The sequence below is a fragment of the Heterodontus francisci genome, chromosome 15 (assembly GCF_036365525.1).
Source record: "Heterodontus francisci isolate sHetFra1 chromosome 15, sHetFra1.hap1, whole genome shotgun sequence".
In the NCBI taxonomy this organism is placed as follows: Eukaryota; Metazoa; Chordata; class Chondrichthyes; order Heterodontiformes; family Heterodontidae; genus Heterodontus; species Heterodontus francisci.
In genome coordinates, this window is record NC_090385.1 from 29,670,588 (window position 1) to 29,696,403 (window position 25,816).

General features: G+C 44.4%; 1 long non-coding RNA gene across 2 annotated transcripts in view; it reads left to right on the forward strand.

The window, feature by feature from the left end:
* Nucleotides 1-25,816, forward strand: part of LOC137377564 (uncharacterized) — a 122,201-nt gene that overhangs the window by 17,480 nt on the left and 78,905 nt on the right. The window contains exons 2-3 of one of the 2 annotated variants that reach the window (XR_010976439.1): nucleotides 18,849-18,931; nucleotides 21,086-21,394. This is a non-coding gene — a long non-coding RNA (uncharacterized lncRNA). Of the gene's footprint in view, nucleotides 1-18,848; nucleotides 18,932-21,085; nucleotides 21,395-25,816 lie in introns of those variants that run through there. The other variant, XR_010976440.1, reaches the window with a different exon arrangement.

The window sequence follows — 25,816 nt, forward strand, 5'->3', positions numbered from 1 at the left end:
AGAGACGGTCGCCCACCTTCTCCTGGAATGTGTCTTTGCAAAGCAGGTGTGGAAAGAGATGCAGTGGTTTTTGTCGAGGTTCATCCCAAGCAGCTCTGTAACACCGGAGTCTGTGCTCTATGGGCTGTTCCCAGGGACGCACACCGAGACAAACATCAACTGCTGCTGGAGTACTATCAATTCGGTGAAAGACGCCCTTTGGTCTGCCTGAAACTTGCTGGTCTTCCAGCGCAAAGAGTTGTCCACCACCGAATGTTGCAGACTGGCACATTCCAAGGTCCAGGACTACGTGCTGAGGGACGCACTAAAGCTTGGGGCAGCCGCAGCAAAGGCTCAATGGGGAAAGACCACAGTGTAAGGTCCCCCCACCAAGCTGAACTGAGGGGCTGGATCTATGGGAAACCCCTCAAACTGTATCGTTAATATTTTCATTTGCTGTAAATGTAAAACTGTAATTGGCATGACAATAGTGAAATGGAAGGGTTGTGAAGAAACTCATGATAGTATTGAAGGAAACTGATCTCCCTTGCAATGTTTGTATTTTTTGGTGCTGTTTGAAACTGTTTGGCAATGTAATTTTTACAGATTTTTATGAATAAAGTATATTTTGGAAATAAAAAATAAAAAAATCAATGCAGCAGTTCAGTTGCCAACCATATCACAGAGCACCATCTCGTGGAATTGCTTCCAAATTGCAGCTTCAAATTAACAAGGTAGAAGGATGCCAAAAAGCGCCTGACAGGAGTGGCCACTAATTTTCATCTTCATCGCTCAGGCAGTAAACTGGCAAATGAAAATAAGGTGGATTTTATAACAGGCAGTCGATCCCCTCCACCAGATAGTGAAGGTGAAATTACCCCCATTTGTGCTGTTATGAAACATTATATAGAAATAGGAATCAGATAGAATTTGTATGCCACTCTGGACAGTAAAAGTTGAATGCGGTGTATAATCCCATTCTAATATATCCAGGATATACAATTTCCCTATTAATGCAACAGATTATTTCTCATTAAAGCTAAACATTGATGGTGCCAGTAGCTTCTTTAATTCTCCCAATGAACAGTGCACTGCAATGATTACCATGGGAACCAGTGAGGAACTAATATTCTCATAACTGAAAAGCTGTGTTAAAATTATTTTTAAATCATGCATCAACATGAGTACCCGCAGCATGCACACACATAAAAGAGAGTGACATTTGCTACTGCAAAAGCAGTCAGGAGATGTTGACATCACTGAATTAACAACAGTAATTTTCATTTATAGAGCGCATTGAATGCAGAAAGATGTCCCAAGGGACTTTACAAAAGCTTGGTCAGCCAAAATGGACATTGGGTCAAAGATGGAGTATCAGGATTGAGGGGTGCTAAATCCTTACTGAAAGAGGTGGGTTTAAGGAGAGTCTTCTAGGTGGAGAGCAATGGGGAGAGGCAGAGGGGTTTAGCAGGGAAATTCGAAAAGGAAATTCAAAGCTGTGGAGTTTTATGGTAAACTCTGGAAATGGATATAAAAAGAAAGGTAGGAAACAATGATTATTTGTTAATGGAGCTGTGCTAATGTTGTCGGGATGGGGGTGGGGTGTGCTGGGAAATACTGAGTTGGGAACCTCAGACCTTCGTGCTGAGAACACTAATGTTTCTAATTTGCATAAAATGGATTTAGAAACTCAGTGCAAAGTGGTCAACTTTACAGATGATACCAAACTATGAGGGGCAGAGCAATTGGACAGGCAGCTCATAAAAACTACAGAATGAGTTGGACAAGATACATAAGTGAGCAGAACAATGGCAGATGAAATTTAATGCAATGCTACATATAGAGTATAACAAAAGAGACCTATAATTCATACATGGTATTGAACTAGCTAACAATGAAGCTGAAAGAGATCTAGGAGTTTTAACAGACTCAGCACTAAGCACTACCAACCAATGTACAGCAGCAATCAACAAAGCCAATAGAATGTTGGCTCTTTTAACAAAAAGAGTCGAATGTAAGTCAAAAGAGGTAATGGTCAAACTTTCAAATGCTCTAGTCAGATTGCTCCTTGAATACTGATCCAGGTCCAGTTACCTAGAAACAGCAGAGACATTTAAGTGCTGGAGGTAGTGCAAAAAAGAGCCACAAGGCTAATCCCCAGTGACAGGGTCTGAGCTATGAGAAAAGACTGGAGAAATTTAACTTTTCAGCCTTGAAAGGAAATGTCTGGGAGGTGATCGTATAGAAGTATATAAGATTTTTAAAGGTATATAAAAAGTTAACCTAGAACGTTACTTTAAATTAAACTGCAGAATAGAACTAGGGGACACAGGTTCAAACTGGATGCCACCTGGCAGCAAGGGCCGCCCCCTCCAACACACACCCCCGCCCTCACCAACCACCTCCCCCTCAACCAACCTGCTCGCTGAGGCCTGCCTGACTGTTCCCCGGTGACCCCGACCCCATTCACCTTGCTGCAACGGCGGCATTCATCGCTGCATCCTATCAGCTCTCACCCCTGTGCTCGCTGACCTACATTAGTTCCTGGTCAAGCAATGTCTTGATTTTAAATTTCTCATCCTTGTTTTCAAATCTCTCCATGACCTCGCCTCTCCCTATGTCTACAATCTCCTCCAGCCCCACAACCCTCCAAGATATCTGCATTCCTCTAATTCTGGCTTTTTGTGCATCCCTGATTTTAATCGCTCCACCATTGGTGGCCACACCTTCAGTTGCTGAGGCCCCAAGTTCTGGAATACCCTCCCCACACCTCTCCTCCTCTCCACCTCACTTTTCTCCTGTAAGACACTCCTATAAACCGACCTCTTTGACCAGGCTTTTGGTCATCTCACCTAATATCTACTTTTGTGGTTTGGTCTCATATTTTGTTTTATAATGCTCCTGTAAATGCCTTGCGACGTTTACTATGTGAAAGACGCTATATAAATATATGTTGTTGTTGTTGGGTGCAGTCCCAGCAGTGGCCACCAATCCCAGTGGCGCTGCTGAGACTGAAGATGGCCGGCAGCTCTTGAAGGCAGCACATGTCCCTTAAAGGAACAGGAGCCCTTCCGGCAACTAACTAGTTGCCAGATGAGCCCAAAATGCAGCCAGGACTCCTGGAAATGGCCGAGGCAGGGCCCCCACCACCCTGGAAAAATTCAACCCAAAGTGATTATATGTGGAATAAAATTACACATAGAGTAGTAGAGGGAAAAACTCTGAAATCATGTAAGAAACAATCAGTGCTACAATGGTTGGGGATGGGGGGTGGTTGTGATCTCTCTGGATGGATGAATCAAATGGACCAAATGGCCTTCCTCATCTGTAGTTATCTTGTGAATTGTTTTTCTCTGTCAAACGCTCTAGGACATTTTATTATGTTTATTGCACTACTCCGATTGTTTTTGGATGAGCAGACTTAATAGCTGAAGGGCCCTTTATCATGCAATGCTTTCTTGTTAAATCATCCATTAAATATCAAAGTCATAAAGAGATTTATAGTCTACTTCTCAATTCAAAGTTGTTTAATTCAAGATATTTACTATTTCAAATGTTAACACTAAATGTTCACTTTAATGTGTAATTTAATTCAAACTGACGGGTGATTCCACTTGTAGCACAGAAGACTTCAAATGATTACAAGTGACTGCATTATGTTAAATATTTGTTATCTGCACACTGACCAGTGTCACTTAGTCGTTCATTGGCACTCTGCTTCATTCTTTAAAATGACTGGTTAGAGGAAACCTGGGATCAAACTTATTGTACATTGGATCTTTACAACTGACAGGTAGAGACTTTGTAACCAGATCCCAAGTTTTTACAGCAATAGTTATTGACGTTGTCCCAAGCTTACTGATTTTGTTCTGGGGTCCCAGGTAAAACTAACCGCCAGCATCCAATTTCCCCCCAAAAAGTATTTCTCCTTGAGGTGAATTCACGCACAATGTGTACCTTGGGCATTTTCTCTCTCTCTGGCCCTGTCAGAATTCATTGAAACCTGGGGAGGGAGGGGAGGGGGTTAGCTCATCAGAAAAAGTGAAAGATTTCTAGGAAACTAATGAAAACCACATGGACTATCCCCGCCTATATATTCTGCAATAATAAGAAGCTAAAACTTGGATGCGCACACAACCTGGCAAACCCCTGCTCCTTTTCCTAGTCCAAGCTGATGCATATTAGATTTTAAATATGCATAGAGTGTATATTTGCAGTAAAATGTAAGTGCAGTTCTTCTGGAATGTTCTCTTTCAGCTCAACAACAGCTGGTTCCAGTTATGCCCAAAATAAGATGATCCATGTGCTTTCAATTGCTTTGTGGCAGTAAGCAGAAATATCTGTATGGGGGAGTTCTGGAATTTTCCTGCTGTTACTTATTCCGGACTCACAGTCCTCTCAGTTTGGAGACTGTTACCACAAGCTGTCAGTTTAATGTTAACAGAATTCCAGAGATAAATTTCACTGGAATGATTTAATAGAATGGGACAACATACTCTCCAAGCTCACCCCATAAAACATGTTCAGAGCTAGATAATGAAATTGCTCATTACTTTTGTGCATGGGGGAGGGGTGGAGACATGTTTGGCAATGGATTGCTGTATTTTATAGTCATGTTTCCTATTTATACAGAAAACATAACGTCCTAACACAGGTAACCTCTAAGCAACCTGTATGCCATTTGCACCAAATATCCATAAGATATCAAGGGTGTTTTTAAGGACAACAGCCCTGAGAAGCCAGGTGCAACAATGTACATTTCAATTGTGTTCATTAGCCCAGATTCAGTGATGAAGTGACAATGCTCGCCACTGACCTCGAGATAAACTGCCCACAAAGATCTAGCAATCTCTGTGATGTGGATTTTACCTTTCCCAACATTAATTTCATTCAGGCACCAAATAAAGGAGATCTCTAATGTCCAACAACAGTGTTGTCACCAAATAGGCTAAGCAGCCAATTATCTTGAAGAATTCTCACAGACATCAAACCATGAAGCAAGGAGCACTGATTATCCTTCACTTTTTAATCACTTTATAGAGAGCGAAATAATGATTGGGATATACACATGGGATTAAGGTAGAAGTTGAAATATCATAAACAAACTTCAAAAGAATATTTTTATTTTAAAAATCTATGCAACTTTTTAAAATCATAATGGAGAAATTTGACATTCCACAAATATAAAATGAATTTTTCAGGGCCAGAGAGGTTGTTCAACAGTAATTATAGCTTAGTACACAGTTAGAAACAAAATTACGCCTCATTCAACAAGGCAGAACTTCTGCCAAGGTTTTTACAGTGATGCTAATAGCATAAAAAGTGGAAGTTCACATCTAATCCATGATTCCTAATTGATTTCAATGCATGAGGACTCCAACAGCACACCCTGTGGAGGAGCAGGGATCATTGACAGCAATGTTTGGATTTCTGTGAACACTGATAATTTCATTGTCATTACAACCACAAAATGCAAGCCTATTAGCTACAAATGGACATATCAGGCACTTTACAACAATGCATAATGAAAGGAAATAGAGAGGGTAGGGAAAAGAAAAAGGGCAAGGAGGGACCAAAAGCACAGTATATGTCAAGGGTCTTAAGGAAGTTTTTAAAGACAGAGAGGGAGGTGGCAATGCAAGGATGCTAAGGGAAGGTATTCCGAAGGGTGGGGTGAAGGAAACTGAAAATAGGGTCGCAAATGGCAGAATAGAGGAAGTGAGGCATGCAAAGTAGGCTGGAAAAGGACTAGAGGGTGCACACAGGGACATAGGACTGAAGATCATGGATGTAAGGAAAGGGAAAGGGTGTTAAAGTGACCATGAGAAGCTTCAAGTTGATTCTCTAGCCCATGAGAAGTCAATAGAGCTTGTTGAGGGCAAAGATAATAGGAATGGGGTCATAGCCTGGGTGATGACTTGCAGTTTATGAATGGTAGAAGCAAGAAATCTACCAAGGAGAACATTGAAGACGTCCACCTGCAGTGTGATAAAAGCATGGATTAGGGTTTGGAGCAGAAAAGTAAGGGTGGATGTAGGCATGTTTTGGAAGTGAAAAAATGTTGTCTTAGTGGCAAAATTCCAATTGGGTGAGGATTTCCACTATTGTGTTTAATTTTTTTTTATTCATTCATGGGATGTGGGCATCGCTGGCCAGGCCAGCATTTATTGCCCATCCCTAATTGCCCTTGAGAAGGTGGTGGTGAGCTGCCTTCTTGAACCGCTGCAGTCCATGTGGGGTAGGTACACCCACAGTGCTGTTCGGAAGGGAGTTCCAGGATTTTGACCCAGTGATAGTGAAGGAACGGCGATATAGTTCCAAGTCAGGATGGTGTGTGACTTGGAGGGGAACTTGCAGGTGGTGGTGTTCCCATGTATTTGCTGCCCTTCTCCTTCTAGTTAGTAGGGGTTGTGGGTTTGGAAGATGCTGTCTAAGGAGCCTTGGTGCGTTGCTGCAGTGCATCTTGTAGATGGCACACACTGCTGCCACTGTGCGTCGGTGGTGGAGGGAGTGAATGTTTGTAGATGGGGTGCCAATCAAGCGGGCTGCTTTGTCCTGGATGGTGTCAAGCTTCTTAAGTGTTGTTGGAACTGCACCCATCCAGGCAAGTGGGGAGTATTCCATCACACTCCTGACTTGTGCCTTGTAGATGGTGGACAGGCTTTGGGGAGTCAGGAGGTGAGTTACTCGCCGCAGGATTCCTAGCCTCTAACCTGCTCTTGTAGCCATGGTATTTATATGGCTACTCCAGTTCAGTTTCTGGTCAATGGTAGCCCCCAGGATGTTGATAGTGGGGGATTCAGCGATGGTAATGCCATTGAATGTCAAGGGGAGATGGTTAGATTCTCTCTTGTTGGAGATGGTCATTACCTGGCACTTGTGTGGCGCGAATGTTACTTGCCACTTGTCAGCCCAAGCCTGGATATTGTCCAGGTCTTGCTGCATTTCTACACGGACTGTTTCAGTATCTGAGGAGCCACGAATTGTGCTGAACATTGTGCAATCATCCGCGAACATCCCCACTTCTGACTTTAAGATTGAAGAAAGGTCATTGATGAAGCAGCTGAAGATGGTTGGGCCTAGGACACTATCCTGAGGAACTCCAGCAGTGATGTCCTGGAGCTCAGATGATTGACCTCCAACAACCACAACCATCTTCCTTTGCGTTAGGTATGACTCTAGCCAGCGGAGAGCTGAACTGAGGGGCTGGATCCATGGGAAACCCTTCGAACTCTATCGGGAAAATTTTGTCTCCTGCAAAATGTAAAAATGTATCTGGCACGACAAATGTGAAATGGAAAGGTTGTGAGGTAACTCATGATTGTATTGAAGCAAATGGACCTCCTTTGCACTGTTTGTAATTTTTGACTTGGTGCTATTTGAAACTGTTTGGTAATGCATTTTTTACAGATTTTTATGAATAAAGTATATTTTGGAAATAAATTTTTTAAAAAAAAGTCACCACTCTATCTCAGAAACATGCAGCATAGTTACACAGTGAGCTGATATATTTCATTCCTATCTATCTCATAACAGTGCTTAGGGAACATATGGGGAAAAAATGCCAAATGCTTTCTCAAAAAGACAGTGCCACTTATAAAAGAGAATTTGTACATAAACAATTACCAAATCCCCTAAACAACTGAAAAGTAAGCACTAATGTTGTGCATGGGATCTGCTGTTGAGGTAAAATGATGGGATAGTTCTGAAGGAACATTGCACTCCCGGCAGCAGATCACTCTGTACTATGTGGTGTGGCACTGAGCCATACAGCCTAGGAAGGTCCTGAATTCAATCCCTGTTAATCTTGGGTAAGCCAATTGCAATGCTGCAACTAAATTCAGTATCCATGGGTTAGGAAGGGGAAACAATTATCTGCAGTTCCTGATATAGATTCCCCTTCAGTTAACCTTATTAGATTTTAGGTAGTGGACAGGCAAGGTTTGAGCTAGCTATGATACCTACCCACAGTCAAATAACCAAGGACTAGATTCTCTGTCAATTCAAATGTTCAAGCTCATGCAGGTAGAGTGCCAAGTGAGGCAATAGGTGAGTTGGCCAATTTTGCCATTTTGTCATTAAAAGAATTTGTTTTATTGGCCAGATGGCATCTATGGTTATTATCATTAAGTCCCCGTTCACCCAAATAAAGGACTAAATGTTTAAAGGCAAAGAGAGGCAGGTTTGGGTGTGTTTGGGGAGTTAAATCCCCCTGAAATTGACATCAGGTCAGGATTCCAACATCACCCCCACCCCCCCCCCCCCCCCCCCACTCCACTAACTTCCGGGTTTCACCAGGGCAGGATTGAAGGTGAGCAGGGAATCCCCTTGGATCTGCTTGATTATTAAGGGTACTTAAAAAGCCAATTTAAAATTGTTTCAACCCTCAATTCTGACTTTTACAGCCAGGGCACCTGTTTCCCGACCTGTCAGCAACTCGCCAGGGTCATCGAGGCGAGTGCACAGTGGGAAGAGCATCTTCAGTGAAACTGACAGGCTGGGAAGGCTTTGATCAGTGAAACTGGAGAGTTCCAGACATGGCCATTGAGAGACTACTGTGAGAGACTGCTATCTCTGCTTGATAGGTGATTGCTAACTTCTTGGAAGTCACTTCACCTGTCTACCATTTCACTGATCTTCAGCTGCACTTCCTTGCTGCCAGCCTTCACCACGGCATGGGAGCAGCTTTTGCAGTTGCACCTTGCAACTCTGATAATGGGCAAGAGCAGATGCAGCATCACCGCCATCAGCACCAGCAGCAGCAGGAGCAATACCAGCAGCAGAACCAGCTGCCTTCTCCTCAGCCACATACCCCTCCACAAGGAAGATGGAATGGACACCAAAATCTAGCTGGAAGGAACGAAACCCACAAAACAGGGTCCACTGGCTGCACTGGGAAGGAGATCTTGTTCCAGGAGGCTCAGGCTTTCACAGCAGGTCATTGTTGACATCTGCAGCCTCTTGGAACAAGATCTCTTTACCAGTGCAGCCATTGGCCATGCATTGCCAGTGGCCAACTAGGTGCCTGTCATTGAAGGGCCACGACTCACCCATCCATCACACCCCTCCCCTGGGTCTCTGCCTCTCGCTAAGTTGTGTGCTATTTTCTCCTGCAAGGAGAGAAAGCAGAGAGGTGTGAGTGTTCAAAATGGCTTGTTTGAAGAGGAGGGAAGGACAACATTTGTGGAGGGTGACTCTGAGGCATGGGTGTGAGAGGGCAACAGGCTGAGGATGAGTGTGATTGTTGGCTGCTCAGATGGTGATGTGAGGTGCCTACAGAGAGAGGAGTGAGTGGAACTGCAAGGTGTGTTGAACTGAGGAGTGTTGCACAGGAGAATTCTGGGACAGTGAGAGTTTAGGGCTTGGTACCTGAAAGTGGGATACCTGTCATGCCCACCTGAGGTCCTGGATCCTCTTGGGGAACTGCCTCCAGATTGGAGGGACACACTTCTGCTGTTGACTTCCTCAGCCACTTCCATCCATGCCTGCTTGGTTGGAGAGACTGTCCTCTTCCTCCCAGCCTTGGGAGAGCTCAACTCACTGCAGCCCTTCCGATCCCACAGCAGGACCTGCAGGTAAGAGTGAGAGATCCAGGGAGAAGCCTTCCCAGGTCTCCCCTCATTGCTGTTGTTGTTGCAGGCTCAAAATTCCAAGTGTTGGTGAGCCCTTGTAACCCATTCTGTGGTCCCTTTAATCAAAAATCCTTCCTCTGACAGAATGGATACACACACTTCCGCATATCCCCCCCCCCCCCACCACCCCCCCCTCAATCCCAAACTCTCCATTCCACTAACCTCAACATCTTGCAATTCCCCCCCACCCCCCACCTCTATTCCTATCCATTGTTGACCCTGCCTTCAGCTGCATAGGTCCCTGGCTTTAGAATTTCTTCCAAAAAGCCCTCCACTTCCCTCTCCTCCTTTAAAACGTTCTTTAAAACTTATCTCCTTGATCACATTTTATATCCTTCTTTCGCTTGGTGTCCATTTTAAATTTACACCTTTGTGAAGCATGTTGAAACATTTTTCTATGTTTAAAGCCATGATATAAATGCAAGTTGTTGTTTTTATTGAGGAATTGCACCTCTGAAATGGCTAGCACAACAGGACAGTAACCGAAGTTACCTCATAATGTGGGAGAAAATGGTTACTAATATAGTAAAGTGAATTGTGCAACCTAATAGTTGATTTTTTGAAAAGGAACAAATTTAAGGGTTTGCTATTGAGATGGATATCAGTCCGGGAACTGCTTTGCCATCCGTTCAATCGATTTCAGTCTAACTTCTTTTATATTGGTCAGCCAGCTGGAAAAGTCAAATGCACTGACAGAAATCCCCAGCTGTTTTTGAAAAAGGTTTCTGTAAACCAGTCAAATTATTATTGAGATACAACATATGTGACATCAGGATCCCTACCCATTGGGACTTTTAAAAATCAATCATAAAGAGTTACGATAGACACTCTGTCTAGCTATGACTATGTTTATCTAAATATTTAGTCAGTCACAGACAAGAGTATAGAATATACATTGACAGACAGGAGGAAAGAGAGACATAGACACACACAAAGAGAGGTGGGCGGCATGACAGGTGGAGAAAGACATTGATACACATAGATCAAGAGAGCACATTCATCCTGCCAATAACAGAAGCACGCCAGCAGAGAGGCATATTGGATGTAAATGAGTAATGAAAGTGAGGAGGATTGACAGAGAGAAATACACAGGGACAAAGAGACACTGACATTTAAACAGACAGAAATATGAACAGAGAGCAGCAAATACAGAAAGAAAAGAAGGGAGGCGCACAGATTTGCAAAGACAGAAACACAGACATGTATACTGTTGTACAGTGTTGGAGAGAGAAAAAGAAAGATGTGTACTCTGAGACAGAGACATAAAAATAGCAAGAAAGGAAGAGACACATAGAAGCATACTAGAGTTGGAGACACTGAGATGTAGACTACCTGTAAATATGTTAGCCCGGATTTTGCTGTCAATAGTGAAGGAACAGCACTTGCCATTCACCTCTTTGACAGCTGCCCACAGAGTTTCTGTGGCCTTCTCAATGAAGATTTCCTCTAATCCCATGTCTTTTCCAGCCCATCTGTGGGATCTGTGTGCAGGAAAAGAAACAGCGAGGCTTGTCAACCAATCAGATTGAAGAATCCTCACTGAGACATGCAAAGACCAAACTAAGAAGTACAAAGCAGGAAATATAAATTACAGTTAAATGGTGTATAGAAAGTAAAATAAGAATTGGGAAATACAAATTGGATTAAGGGAAAGAGATAAAAGAGACAGTCAAAAAGAGTAGAAAATATATCTTAATCTTAATTTTTTAAAAAATCTCCAACACTAATTTTATTCTGCGGCAATGAAACTCCACACTTGTAAAATTCATTTTTCAGGGTCAGAGAGGTTGTTCATCAGTAATTATCAATTAACATGCCATTTAAACTCATTTATGCCTGAATGAACCAGCTCTAACTTTTTAAGCCATTTGTTAGTGTGGAACTAATGGGCAAGAATCCCATGTTCACACAATTACAGTGATTTCAATGCCAAGTCTATTGGTGAGGACTGTAATAGCACACCATGTGCAGGAGTGGGCTATTTCTGACAGAAACTCTGGATTAACTGTGCATGTGCTTATGTCAGAAGTTGCTGTCTGATTCACCCCGTAATATAGGGAGTCTCATCATTATTATTACTGCAAAATCTAGGCCATTATTCTTTAATACAAACAATTCTGAAAGATATAAAAACAATATTATGTACTCCTTGTAATTAGGAGTCAGGTTTATTCTCATAAATTTTAGCGAGGCCTTCCAAAAATGTTCTCCTAAATAGTCACAGTGATCAGTGACTGAACAGCTACAGCATGCAGTAAACTACGTTACTTCTATACACTGCACCTAAATTTGATTGTTCCTTCCTTTGTATTTCCTTAAATATCCCTCCTTTTATGCTTTTCTTTTTCTTTCCTTCTCAAAAGATTGATTCCTTCACCACAGTGTTTCATATAAAGGATCTGATCACTTTACCTTCAGAACCAAATGTTCAACAAGTTCCTTTGTAAAGAAGGAAAAGGACTTAGACATGAATTACTTTTGCTCAGAGTCCTTTACTCATAGCTCCTCTATAGGGAGTTACAGAAAAGGCTTCGCTGATCTCCATTCTTTTCCAATTTTCCCTTTGCTCACCTCCTGTGCTGATTCTACTAACTCCAGCAGGGTGGCAGTTCCATGGGTGCCCACAATCCTTGGTACCTCACCCAAACACATGGTATGCAAGATATAGAAGGCATGACAGTTAGACCCTGCCCTTTTCTCACTTAGCTTCACAAATATTTCAGCAGGGGTCACTGAATAGCAATATAGGAGGAGGGACGCTATCTGATTTAAAACTTCCTAGCCCAGAGGTGTTGAAGCCAATTGTATGACTCCAACTGCTGCACTGGAATTGAACTTGGAACTTTGTGGTCTGGATAAATTATTTTTTTTTTATTTCCAAAATATACTTTATTCATAAAAATCTGTAAAAAATACATTGCCAAACAGTTTCAAACAGCACCAAAAAATACAAACATTGCAAGGGAGATCAGTTTCCTTCAATACAATCATGAGTTGCTTCACAACCCTTCCATTTCACATTTGTCAAGCCAATTACATTTTTACATTTACAGCAAATGAAAATTTTCCAGATACAGTTCGAGGGGTTTCCCATGGGTCCAGCCCCTCAGTTCAGCTTGGTGGGGGGACCTTACACTGTGGTCTTTCCCCATTGAGCCTTTGCTGCGGCTGCCCCAAGCTTTAGTGCGTCCCTCAGCACATAGTCCTGGACCTTGGAATGTGCCACTCTGCAACATTCGGTGGTGGACAACTCTTTGCGCTGGAAGGTGCTGGGGATATGGTTCGGAAGGGCCGGGGCGTGCACCAAAACCTGGGATGAGCGAGTAGCCAAGGTACAACAAACGTTGAGCATGTGGGGGCAGCGATCTCTCTCCATTGTGGGTAAGAACCTGGTCATCAGGTGCGAGGCGCTCACGTTGTTGCTGTACGTGGCGCAGGTCTGGCCCATACCCCCTTCCTGCGCTGTGGCGGTCACCCGAGCCATTTTCCGCTTCATCTGGGGATCTAAAATGGACCGAGTCCGGAGGGATACGATGTTCAAATCTCTGGATCAGGGCGGGAAAAATGTACCCAACGTGGCCCTCACCCTGATGCCCACCTTCGTGTGCGGCTGTATCAAACTGTGTGTAGACCTCCAGTACGCAAACTCCAAGTGTCACTATGTGCTGAGGTTCTATCTGTCCCCGGTGTTGCGAAGGATGGGCCTGGTCACATTGCCGCGGAACGCTCCATGTAGTTGGACCGTGCCGTACCACCTGTCCTTCGTGGAGCAGCTTCTGCGGGAAAACACCTTTGACCACCGATCCATCAGGCAGTGGTCTGCACGGAATGTCCTCAAGGCCCTACGGGAAAAGGAGACGGGGGATCCTGTCGGATGGTTCCCCGAGCAGACCGCCAAAATCATTTGGCGGAATGCCTCATCACCAGAACTTTCTAACAAGCACCAAGATGTAGCTTGGCTGGTGGTGAGAAGGGCCCTCCCCGTCAGATCCTTCCTGCACGCCCGAAGTCTCGCCCCCTCCGCGCAATGCCCCCGCGGTGGCTGTGGTGGGGAAGAGACGGTTGCCCACCTCCTCCTGGAATGTGTCTTTGCAAAGCAGGTGTGGAAAGAGATGCAGTGGTTTTTGTCGAGGTTCATCCCAAGCAGCTCTGTAACACCGGAGTCTGTGCTCTACGGGCTGTTCCCAGGGACGCACACCGAGACAAACATCAACTGCTGCTGGAGGACTATCAATTCGGTGAAAGACGCCCTTTGGTCTGGATAAATTAGTTCTACAATAATCGGCTCTCTGGGGAACATGGGCTACTAATTTTCAACCAGGCATGAAAGTTTCAATTTTGTACTCTGCCTTATAGTCATATCATTCGGACAAGTGATTTGACAACAATATCACTTGTCCAAAATATGATCACAGCAATTTCTTCCTGGAATGGAAGAGATTCTGGGTTGGAAAGAGTTAACCAAATCAGGTTCAATAGAACAGACCTTGTGGCCTGAGATTAAATCCTCTGAGGTAACATGAGTCTTACTGCAGTTGCCTTAGCAACAAGTCCTCTGTTTCTAGCTAGGGTCACTACAGCAACAGTGTGTTCTGGCCTCTTGCCCTGAAGACCCAAGGAGAGAAATGAGATGCAGTTGGTTTTGGAGCATTAAAAAGGCAGCTGGGAAAGACTAAAAGCGGAATTAGTAAGGGGTCAGTTCTGCCAATTTCTGAGCTTGGTAGCGCATCAGGAAATAGCAAGTACTTCATAGGAGTACTCTAAAAACCTCTCCTTATCTAAACTTTGAAATTAAAATGTGGGATAGTAGCACAGGAATGTTTAACGTTTAACACATTTTCTAAAATTCCCCTTGTTTGGTAATTTAGTAGAGGCTTTTTTGAAGATGTTTAAAATTAAGCATTTACTGCATCCACTGAACTGTTCTTAAATTGCTATCCTACAGTCAGAAGAATTTAAAAGGCATATTTATTTTTTAAAGATCAAAAAGCATTAACCACCTCACTTACTTGGTATCCTATTTAACCCTGAGCAGAGCTTCTGACCCCCCATATCCTCTCCATTACAAAGATTGCCTACTTGCACCTTCACAGCATTGCACCATCTTCCTCGCTGTCTCAGCGTACCTGCTACTAAAACCCTCAGAAATGCTTTTGATACTTCTAGACTCAACTATTCCAATGATCTCCTGGCCATCTCCCATCTTCCGTCCTCCATAAACTTGAGCTCAGCCAAATACTGCCTGCATCCTCACTCACACCAAGTTCCATTCATCCATCATCCTACATTGGCTCCAAGTCCATCAATGCCTTTATTTTAAAAAATTATCCATCCCTGTGTTCAAATCACTCCATAGCCTCACCCTCCCTGTTTCTATAACCTCCTCCAGCCATACGATCCTCCAAGAACTCTACATTCCTCCAACTCTGATCTCTTGTGCAACCCTCACTCTCTTCATCCCACCACTGGTGGCCATGCCATAAACCATTTAGGCTCTAAGCTCTGAAATTCCCTCCCTAAACCTCTCCACCTCTCCACCATTCTCTCCTCCTTTAAGAGCATCCTTAAAACCTACTTCTTTAATCAAGATTGTGGCCACCCATCCAAATACCTCCTTTTTTGACTTGATGTCAATTTTTGTCTGATTATGATCCTGTGAGGTGCCTTGGGATGTTTTCCTGCATTTAAGGTGCTATTTAAAGGCAAGTTGTTACTTTTGTTCTCTTTTCGCTCTTATGAAAACTATGGAACTATAGCAAGCCTCTAACTCCTCTTAAATGTATCTCTCAGAAGCGGATTGGAAGAAATTCTGTCATATACTTAAAGGTTACTGAATTACTGTAGATGGCAAGCCTGACATGTATTAAAGTTTGTAAACAGCTCTCTTGATGTTCAATTGGTAGGTGGACTGCACAGTATAGGGATATAGTCCTTGAAACTAGGAAGGAGTTAAGAACCTCAGTTAGGTTTCTCATTCAAATTTTCTTCCAAAGTTCCTTGCTGGCTATTCAAACCCCCAGAAAGGAGGCAGTGGGAGTGTGTCGGAGACTTGGCAGATTTGAACTACCATGTGTCATTTGGATTCTGCCAGGCAGCTGCTTGGCCATTTCCAGTGGAAAGAGGCAACTAACTTGCAGGGAAGGATAGACATCAGGTGGCCCAGAGACCACAAACTGGCAATGGGAGTGGGTGGGGGGTGTGGGGGGCAGTGGGGGCAGGGAGGTAACAGAGGCTCAGACTTTCCTTATAGGTCTCAGAAGAACACTCCTGCTATTCTGGGCGCCACTATGGAAAGTTTTTTTTTTGACATATCTTTCACAGCCTCACTGACTTCCCAAGAGGTTTACCTAGAGGGTGTTCTATTCAAAAGTTAAAATTTGATCGGGATCCCATGTGCATCATGAGACCCCAATTTACATTTATTAATGAGATTCCCCTGAACTCCAATGGAAGCTTTATACACAGTCCAAACCAACAGCATTAAAATTGCAGATTGGTGGGAACTGAGTGGGAAATGGCACCATTCAATCTTCACTAATCCCTGATTTCATTCCTGCCAGCCAAGGGAAGTTAAAATTGGCCGTCATACATCTGGATATGGACTGAGCAGAGGATAAAGTCAGTTGTCATACGCTGCAACTGAATGCACTACCAGCACTCACTGCCTGGGCACAAAGAGAATGGCCACTTCAGTTAGATTCTGGAAGGCTGGACCACAGCCAAAGTAAGCACCTTGAGAAGATGAGGAGAGAAAACTGGAAGGGGTTAAAGTTAAACAGAAAGCAAAAGTACCAACTTTTGATAGATTGGACCTTCTTTGGCTTTTTCTTGGAATATGAGCAGTGCCAGCCGGGTGGCACATATTGTCCATCCCTAGTTGCTCTGAGGACGTGGCGGTGGGCTTTCTGCTTTCTCCTGACAGTGAATAGCTGTGAATAGTTTTCCTTAATAATCCAAGCTGTTGTGTGCTTAGATTACCTTCTATCTACAAAATGTGGCTTCAGGCATCAAATTCCAAATGGAATGATTAGAGGCCATAAAGAAAATTCCTGTGAAAAAAACAACCTACTTTATTTATTGACGGGGTTCAAGGAATAAACCTAAATGGAAACAGATTGTAAGCAGAGACCAGGTGACTCCCGCTAAAATGTTATTTTAATTAAACACAGAATTACTTGTAAAGTTTGTAGTAGTGCTGCCTGGTGACAGTGCATTAGAAACATTTGATTAAGGATTTTTTTTCCCTTGCCCTCTGTCGCCACGATAAAACACATCTATTTTTCCCATTTTTATTAAGGTGTCTCTAAATAATTTTCGATTTCTTTTCTGTGCTTAATGTCTGTGATACTGTGCCAGGTATAAGATCAGCACAATTAATGAATGAAAGGCAGTAGATAGATTAGAGTGAGCCTGGAATATTTGGTACTGGCAGACAATCCTATTCTGGCTTTCTTTTGTGTCTCACCAGTCAGTGTATTGCCGGCTTTGTGTTGGCCAGAATAGGAATACCTGATTATGCTAAATCTTCTGAGGTGGGACCTGATTACATACACAGAGAATGTCCTGGTTCTAGATTGAGTTTCCAGATGGGAATATGCTAAAGGAAGGGGAGTGATGGGTCTAGTGCAGGTGAAGCTCTTAAAGGGGTGCAGCTGTCATTTAAGAGGGAGGATTTTCTTTGTAGCAAGATAATCAGCAGCAGGAAATGTTGCAAAACCATGGTACTGTGCTTACAAAAAACTCTATTACTCAGTGATGGAATTGTGAGGCTACTACTTCACAAACTGGGCCCAAGATGAGAGCCCTTGTGACACTGAAGGGAACCATCCCAAATAAAGAGTTATCCAAACTGCATAGAAGGAGGTAGAAGAAAGGGTGCACATCATATCCAACATTCAGAGGGCCTAGAGCAGTAGAGGAAGCAGTTTGCCACCCTCAGAAAAGCTGTCTAAGGTAGGACAGCCCAGTATTTCTGTACACAATGCAGATGGGCAAGGAATGCAGATCACCATATAATAGCCTTCTTCGAACAAATAATTTTCTTTCCACCTGTTATGCCTTAACCTAGATCATATGCAAAGCACTCAGAAAACCTGAGCATTTTCAGGGAGAAACCCATACAGGGCACCAAACTTTAGGAAGGATGTCAAGACCTTGAAGAGGATACAAAAGAGATTTATCAGAATTATACCAAGGATGAGGTATCTCAGTTATATAGCAAGACTAGAGAAGCTGGGAATATTTACCTTAAGGCAAGTGAGATTTAATAGAAGTGTTCAAAATGATGATGAATTTTGATAGTTTCTCTCTATTTACTCTGTTTCTTCTGGCAGCAGGGTTGGTAACCAAAGGTCACAGATTTAAACTAATAGGCAAAAGATCTAGGGAGAAAATGAGAAAGAAAAGTGACCCAGCAAGTTGTGCACTACCTAAAGGATGGCGGAAGCAGGTTCAATAGGAACTTTCAAAAGAAAATCAGATACAAACATGAAAAGGATAAATGTTCAGAGCTATAGAGAAAGAGCAGGGAAGTGGAACTAATTGGACAGTTCTTTCGAAGAGCGAGCAGACACAATGGGCTGAATGGCCTCCTTCTCTGCTGTACAATTCTATGATTCTAGGAGGAAGACCTTTAGTTTAGTTTAGATTAGTTTAGAGATACAGCACTGAAACAGGCCCTTCGGCCCACCAAGTCTGTGCCGACCATCAACCACCCATTTATACTAATCCTACACTAATTCCATATTCCTACCACATCCCCACCTGTCCCTATATTTCCCTACCACCTACCTATAGTAGGGGCAATTTATAATGGCCAATTTACCTACCAACCTGCAAGTCTTTGGCATGTGGGAGGAAACCGGAGCACCCGGAGGAAACCCACGCAGACACAGGGAGAACTTGCAAACTCCACACAGGCAGTACCCAGAACTGAACCCGGGTCGCTGGAGCTGTGAGGCTGCGGTGCTAACCACTGCGCCACTGTGCCACCTGGAAACCTATTGCCCTTAAAAGCATTGTAAGACGCTGCTGTTAAATGCAGGTGTGGGGACTGAGAGTATGATGGTGTAAATGTATTATGCTTTTATTTCTCGCGTGCTCAGTGAGTTCTTACTCTCTATAAACCTGAGTGTACCTTTAAATGTATAATATCAGGTAATGTAGCAATGCCTAATGTTTGAACAGAAAACATTGTTTCTATGGGATAGTCACTTAATTAGTTCTCCTAATTTTCAGATAAAGAATGATAAAACACAACACTTTGCTCATCTCCTAGTAAGCACTGAATTTGGACAAGCATCAGTAATGCAAACCTTTATGTGAGTATTTTGTCTCTGCACCACAATGCCTCTTTAAGTGTTCCTCTTATCTCGATGAATCAAAAAGAACTGTAGCAGGCTGCCAAAACATATCCCTCTGTTTAGGCTTAGAGCTATTCAACAGCCTCTCCCACAGAGAGACCTTGTGAACTATCCCCTACTGTGAGAAGCTCGGCCCCTCCATGTTAGTTCTCACAGGCATCTGGACTGTCAATGTACATGCTGCACATGAAATGCCACCTGGCCTGATCTGGCACAGTCGAGGCTCAGCACAAAGCCTTTTACCTTAAATAGATTGTTTTCAGGACAAAGGAAGCAGGCTGGTTTAAATGGTTTTTACATGCTTTGCAATTAAAATGCATTTATGTATGAAAAATACAATCTTTGAGTGAATAGTTCCTCCACAGTGGTAATTTCCAGCAACAATAAGGAATATGAATTCTACCCCTAACTCAGAGAAAGACAGCCTGGAGTAAGACAAATTCAAAATGGCCAACTACATAAATACGGATATTAAGAAAATAGGAGCAGAATTTCAGCAGGAATTCCCCCCCTCCCCCCCGACCCCCGATCTCCCACCATTATTTTGGCAGAAGGTCACCAGAAACCCTAAAGAAGTGGCAGAAAAACACATTTATGCAGTCTCTTTTAGATTTATGCCAACCTGTGCCAAAATTATGGCAGAAGATCAGGGAACTCCTGCAGAAATTTATCCCATAGAGGTTTTCTTACAACTTGAAATGTAACAGAAATTCTCTTTGTTTTAAATAAGTCCATCCTAGTCCAAACTAGTAAGTTATGATTGTCCTTTTTGATTACAAAGATAGGATCCCGGTGAGCAATTTTCTTTCTGAACTTATTGGTGTTAAAATGAGTACAGTTTTTTCGTTTGAGACCACCAGCTAGGAACAAAGACACATTAGACTGGATTTTATAGGGGCCTCGACATCGGGATCTGTGGCGGGGGGGGGGGGGGGGGGGGGGGGGTGGCATGAAGATTGCCCTGGATGAGGCCTGGCACGGACCTTGATGCCGGCAGGACCCGGCACGATCTCCACAGAGGCAGAGAGGTCTTGTGGCAGCACCCCGCCGCTTGGCAATGGGACCACGATTTACATATTTAAATCAATCTACATACCTGATTTAATTGCAAGCCCACCTCCACCTCTGGTCCCGTTGCGATCTACATGCTGCTAGCCGGCACTCACGTGCCTTCCGTCCCCTGTCTGGGGAATCGAGGCACGACAATGGTTGGGAGGGGTGAAGCATGTCAGTTTTTCTGTGTGGGGTGGGGGGGAGGGGTGGAGCAGCGATAAAGTCTTCTCATTGGTGGAGGGGATTGTGGGAAGGGGTAAAGTTTATAGTTGATGCACTTTGAAGCGGGAAAGGTCATTTGAAAAAGGAAAGTGTTGGAGAGGCCAAGTATTTAATATTGTGGTTATTGGAAGGGGGGGTGGGAGAGGTGCAAAAATACCGGTTTTAATTTTTTTAATAAATGTTTCCTGCTTTTGTAAAAAAAATTCCAGAAGGGCTCAAAGCCCTTTAAAAATGGCATCAGCGCCTGTGCACAGGCTGTTGACACCATTGCCAGTGACGGTCGGGCCACCCCTCCATGTGATCGGGGCAGGGGGGTGGCCCGCCCCAGCTATTTAAATGAGCCGCCGTGCTTATAAAATCCAGCCCATTGTTTGTGAAGTGCCTTTTGATTGTTTGAACTGGGAACTAATAAGGTAAGGTAGTGAGTTTTATGAAGAATGGGCTGGATTTAATGGGACCCCCTGAGGTGAGATCCGAGGCAGGGGGGGCCCATAGAATCTTGGCGGGAGGCAGGCAGCGGAGGACACATCACTTCCCCATCGCCAGGCAATTTTGCCGTGGGCAGGATAGGCAGATGGCGGCCTCCCCGCCCAGAGGCTAATTGAGGCTCTTAAGTGACCAATTAACGGTGTCATGAAGACCCCCACCTGCCAAGAATGAGGCATATTAATTTTGTCATATGAACATTGATTTCAAACTGTTGCTGGAGTGAAGAAAGGACTTTTAAAAAATCACTAGACACTTGGCTGGAAAAACATTTGCATACTAACAGACAGTGCTTGTGGAGACAAAGGACTATTCCCTGCTCCAATTAACCCAATGAATTTTGATCACCAGACATTGAAGGCAAAGAAGCGCATTCCAGGCCTTGCTAAGACGATATAATCCACAGAGCCAGGGCTGGTGACATGACTAACTGGCTGGCCCAGGTTTTTTGAACTATCCACAGGACTGTTTGAATTGAGAAGGTTGTTTGAACAGGAACCTGGAACAAGGAAGTCTTTCTCCCTCTCTTGCTTTCTTCCAAGCCACCGGACCAGGAAAGACATGTAAACCTCAAGAAAGAAAAGTCTCAGACCTCGAAACAAGTTGAAGCGTGCACTGGGCCCCAACGAATTGCAAGTCTGATTGGCAACCAAAGACATCACAGCAAACTCAAAGGACAGTAAAATAGAAACCCATCTATTGCCTCAAACTTTATTATTCTTTTCTACTTTTCTGTCTCTATCTGCGTGTGTGTTTATCGCATATTTATTTATTTAGAGATACAGCACTGAAACAGGCCCTTCGGCCCACCGAGTCTGTGCCGACCATTAACCACCCATTTATACTAATCCTACACTAATCCCATATTCCTACCACATCCGTCCCTATATTCCCTACCACCTATCTATACTAGGGGCTATTTATAATGGCCAATTTACCTATCAACCTGCAAGTCTTTTGGCTGTGGGAAGAAACCAGAGCACCCGGAGGAAACCCACGCAGATACAGGGAGAACTTGCAAACTCCACACAGGCAGTACCCAGAATTGAACCCGGGTCGCTGGAGCTGTGAAGCTGCGGTGCTATCCACTGCGCCACTGTGCCGCTAGTGTGGTCACGTTGCATATTTGTAGTTGGTAACCGGATTAGAGTTTAAGATTAATAAACTTCTACCTTTCTTGTTTAAAATCTAAGAAAACCTGTCCGAATTGATTTCTTTGCCTTACAATTGGAAAGCGGTGAACACGGATTCACTAACGGGGAGCTAAAACACAGTGTTTTTCTAAAAATTAAACCCTGTTATGGTTAAACCCGGCAAAGGCTGAGAGGGAACCCCTAGACCCCTCTCGCCTGGTCATAACAACAGCCAAAGGGCCTCTTCCCCTGCTGCTGGGATTTAATCAGCAGCGCGAGGGTACCTCCACCACGTGGAGAGAGCAGCTTGTAGTATGAAGCATTCTCCCTGTGGGATTGGGGCTGGGTCCCTCTTCTATGGGCAATCTGTGGCCCACGGAGGACCCCCACCAGAAAATCCTCCACCTCCATGAAAAACCCTCCCCCTGGACTTCACACCCATCCTCCCCCCCCCCCCACCCATCCACCATCCACCCCCACCCCTTGTCAGGGCCTCCTGGAATGGCCCCAGTGATCCCGCCTCATTACCTGAGGTCTGGGGTTCAGTGCTGGGCCTGGGTCCAAGGCCTCTGCAGTACCGGCAGTGGCTACTGTTCCCGGTGGTACTGCTGATGCTGCTGACCTGCCACCCCAGTGATTGGCCAGCAACTCTTAGAGGTGAGATCCCCATCTTTAACGGGACGGAGATCCCGACGCTGGCACAATCTTCGTTTCCTAGTCATTGCAGGCACTAGCTGTCACATGAGGTGGCTGTAGTCCTAGGCACTTTGTAAAACCCTATCTCACAATCTTTCTCCTTATATTTTTCCCTTTCATAGCTGCTTAAAGGAGAAAGTGAGTGTTAACATAAGGGTATGTCTGCAGGAAGTATCTAAGGTGCAGTTGCACCTGGTTTTTACATTTCCTCTGATTTGTGTTCTAGTCCTGGTCTGGATTTTGAATAGCCCACTATTCAACAACAACAACTACTTATATTTATATAGCATCTTTAAAGTAATAAAGCAACAGTGAAGGAGTCAAGAGAAGCCATTGCATGTAATTCTCTGGCTACAATTAGATAGATAAGAATGGAACCAGGCGAGAGCAGTCCCACCCAGCTGGACAACAACTGATGTGACATGCCTGTAGGAATGCCCATGTGTGGAAGATATAAAGCTCTCTAACAACCATAAATGTACAGGCACAGCAAAAGAAGCACTTCTACTTTAGGCAGCTACCAAGAAGGCTAATTTAAGATCTTCCTTTGTGCTACAAGACCACAGGCAGGATTTTGGGTCGAGACTCCGATGTCAGGTTCAAATGGCAGTCCCGGCTCTCCACTGTGTCGGGAACAGTCACCCAGCAGTGAGTTTCCCCGAATTGGCCAATTAATGGCCAGAGGGCGTGCTCGCCATCCAGTTAAGGAAGGTGGGCGGGCTCTTGAAGCTGGAGGCTAATCGGACGCCTCCAGCACGGAAGAAGCTGCGGTCTGCCATTGCAGGTAAGGGAGATAGAGGTGCCCTCTCAGCAACTTTGGCAAGTTTAACATTAGAAAAAGTCCACAGCTGCTGGGCCACCATGGAGGGGGAGCCAAGGTAGGCGGGGAGGTCCTGAAACTCTGCCTGGAAAGCTGCCCACCCCCTCCAGTCTACTGGAATGCTGCCCGCACCCCCCCCCCCCCACAGTCTCTTGGAATACTGCCCCCCCCCAGTCTACTGGAATGCTGCCGCCCCCAGTTTGATGCAATGCTGGACCCCACCCCAGTCTACTGGAATGCTGCCCCCCCCACTCTGCTGCAATGCTGGCCCCCACCCCAATCTCCTGGAATGCTGCCCCCCCCGTTTACTGGAATGCTGCCCCCCCCCCGCAGTCTGCTGAAATGCTGACCCCCTCAGTCTACTGGAATGCTGACCCCCCCAGTCTATTGGAATGCTGGTACCCCCCCAGTCTACTGGAATGCTGCCTGCCACCCCTCCCCACCCCCCCCACGCCGTCTGCTGGAATGCTTCGCCCCCCCCCCAGTCCCCAGTCTACTGGAATACTACCCCCCCAGTCTGCTGGAATGCTGGCCCCCAGTCTGCTAAAATGCTGCTCCCCCCAGTCTACTAGAATGCTGCCCCCCCCCCCCAGTCTGCTGGAATGCTGCCCCCTCCCCCCGCAGTCTGCTGGAATGCTGCCCTCCCAGTCTATTGAAATGTTGCCCCCCACCCCCCAAGTCAGCCTGGAATGCTGCTCGCCATCCACCCCTACCCCCCCCACCCTCGAGTCTGCTGCTGGGAGGCCACCTCCAGGCAACTGGCCCTTTCCAAATGCTGCCAGGGTCCCGCAGGCCAACAGGAAAATTCCAGTCAGCCTCTGATAATTGGCCTGAATAAACTTACCTTAATTGTCTACCTGCCATTTGCAAACCGACCAGCAGCGCCCTCAATCTGTGCAGATATGAAGTTGATCAGGGATCTCCAGCAACAACAGCTATGTCCTTTTAAGAACCAGGATGCAACTAATGGGAACAGGCCTTAATTCAAAGTGCCTGATTTAAAGAGGCACTCAATCTATCAGGTGCTGCGTCTCCCTCCTAATTGCATTATGGGTTTGGACTCCTTATTTGAAGAAAGTTGTAGGCTATAATGAGCCTAGCACATAGCCAGAGCAAGGACACACACCCTGCCTTAAAAGACAAGGGTGCTATTTTATCGGCGCTGCAGTATACTGATATATAAGTACTATTTAAAGGGGTATTGGTATTGTGCAACCAGCTTTCTAATAAATGTTCCTTTTTATTTTTAAGAGCGTTTTAAGAACTAGCTGGAGCTCTCAATGACACAAAGAAGGTAGCACCTCACAACATCAAGCAACACTCACTCCACTTGTTGCAAGCACGAGCAGTGATATATTCACTCTGGGGTAGATGGTCAGCTTGACAAGGGAATATTGGGTCAATCACAGAGCATATTGTTATGGCCAGGTGAGGAGGGGGTCTAAGGCTTCCCTCTCTTGCCCTTTATCTTTTGAACACAACAGGGTTTATTCTTTTTTCATCAGTGGTTGTGCTTTATGTGAATGTTTTACCTTTTTCCTTTACTGTGATTGTGAAAGAACCAATCGGACAGGTTTTCTTGAGTTTACACAAGAAAGAGCTAAGTTTATTTTACTTAACACTCTAACCCAATTTTTAAAAAACTAAAAAAAAAATATGCTACACATTCACACGAGAATCACACACACACAAATAGATTACAGAGGGAAAAATAAATTTGGTGGTTGGAATAAATAAAAGTTAAATACACAGTTTGAGGTTGGATGACTCGGTGATTGTCCAGCTGGAGTTGTACTCTTAAAGTTCTTGGTTGGTCAAAGTGCACTTTGGCTGGCTTGCTTTGCTCAGGATTTTCTTGAAGGCAAAACTGTAGTTGGCTCTCTTCCCCTGGTCGCTGACTGTAGGCTTGGAGGGTCCCCTAGTCACAAATGGTTTTCAAACTTGATGTTTTCTGGAGAGAGAGAAAGGGAGGCACACAGCTTCCTTTGCTGCTGCAATCTCAGTGTCTGCTTGTCTTTGTACCTGTGTAACAATCCCAGTTTCTTCAGAGATGGTCACATAGTTCTCTCAATCCTCTTCGTTTTTAATGAGGTTTTCTGGAACTTTCTAATGAAATTCAAGGGTCCGCATGCCCCAGGATACCAATTCACTTAGAGGGGTTGGCTCTTTCAAAGTCAATGTGTGAGGATTGCCTTGACTGTTGTGCAAATGAAGCAATTTTAGGTAATTCAATCACTTAGAGCAAGCCATTGTTCTGGCTCGACTTCTTGATAGACGTTTTGTCTCCAGTTCAATCTCCTGGTATTTCAGATGTAAATTACTGTGGCCATCTTAGCTGCTAGTTTTTAAAAAGTTACTGTAGGTTTTTTTCCCACTAAAAGTCTAATGTAAGTTTCCAACCGATGAAATTAATATTTCTCATTTGGCATATAG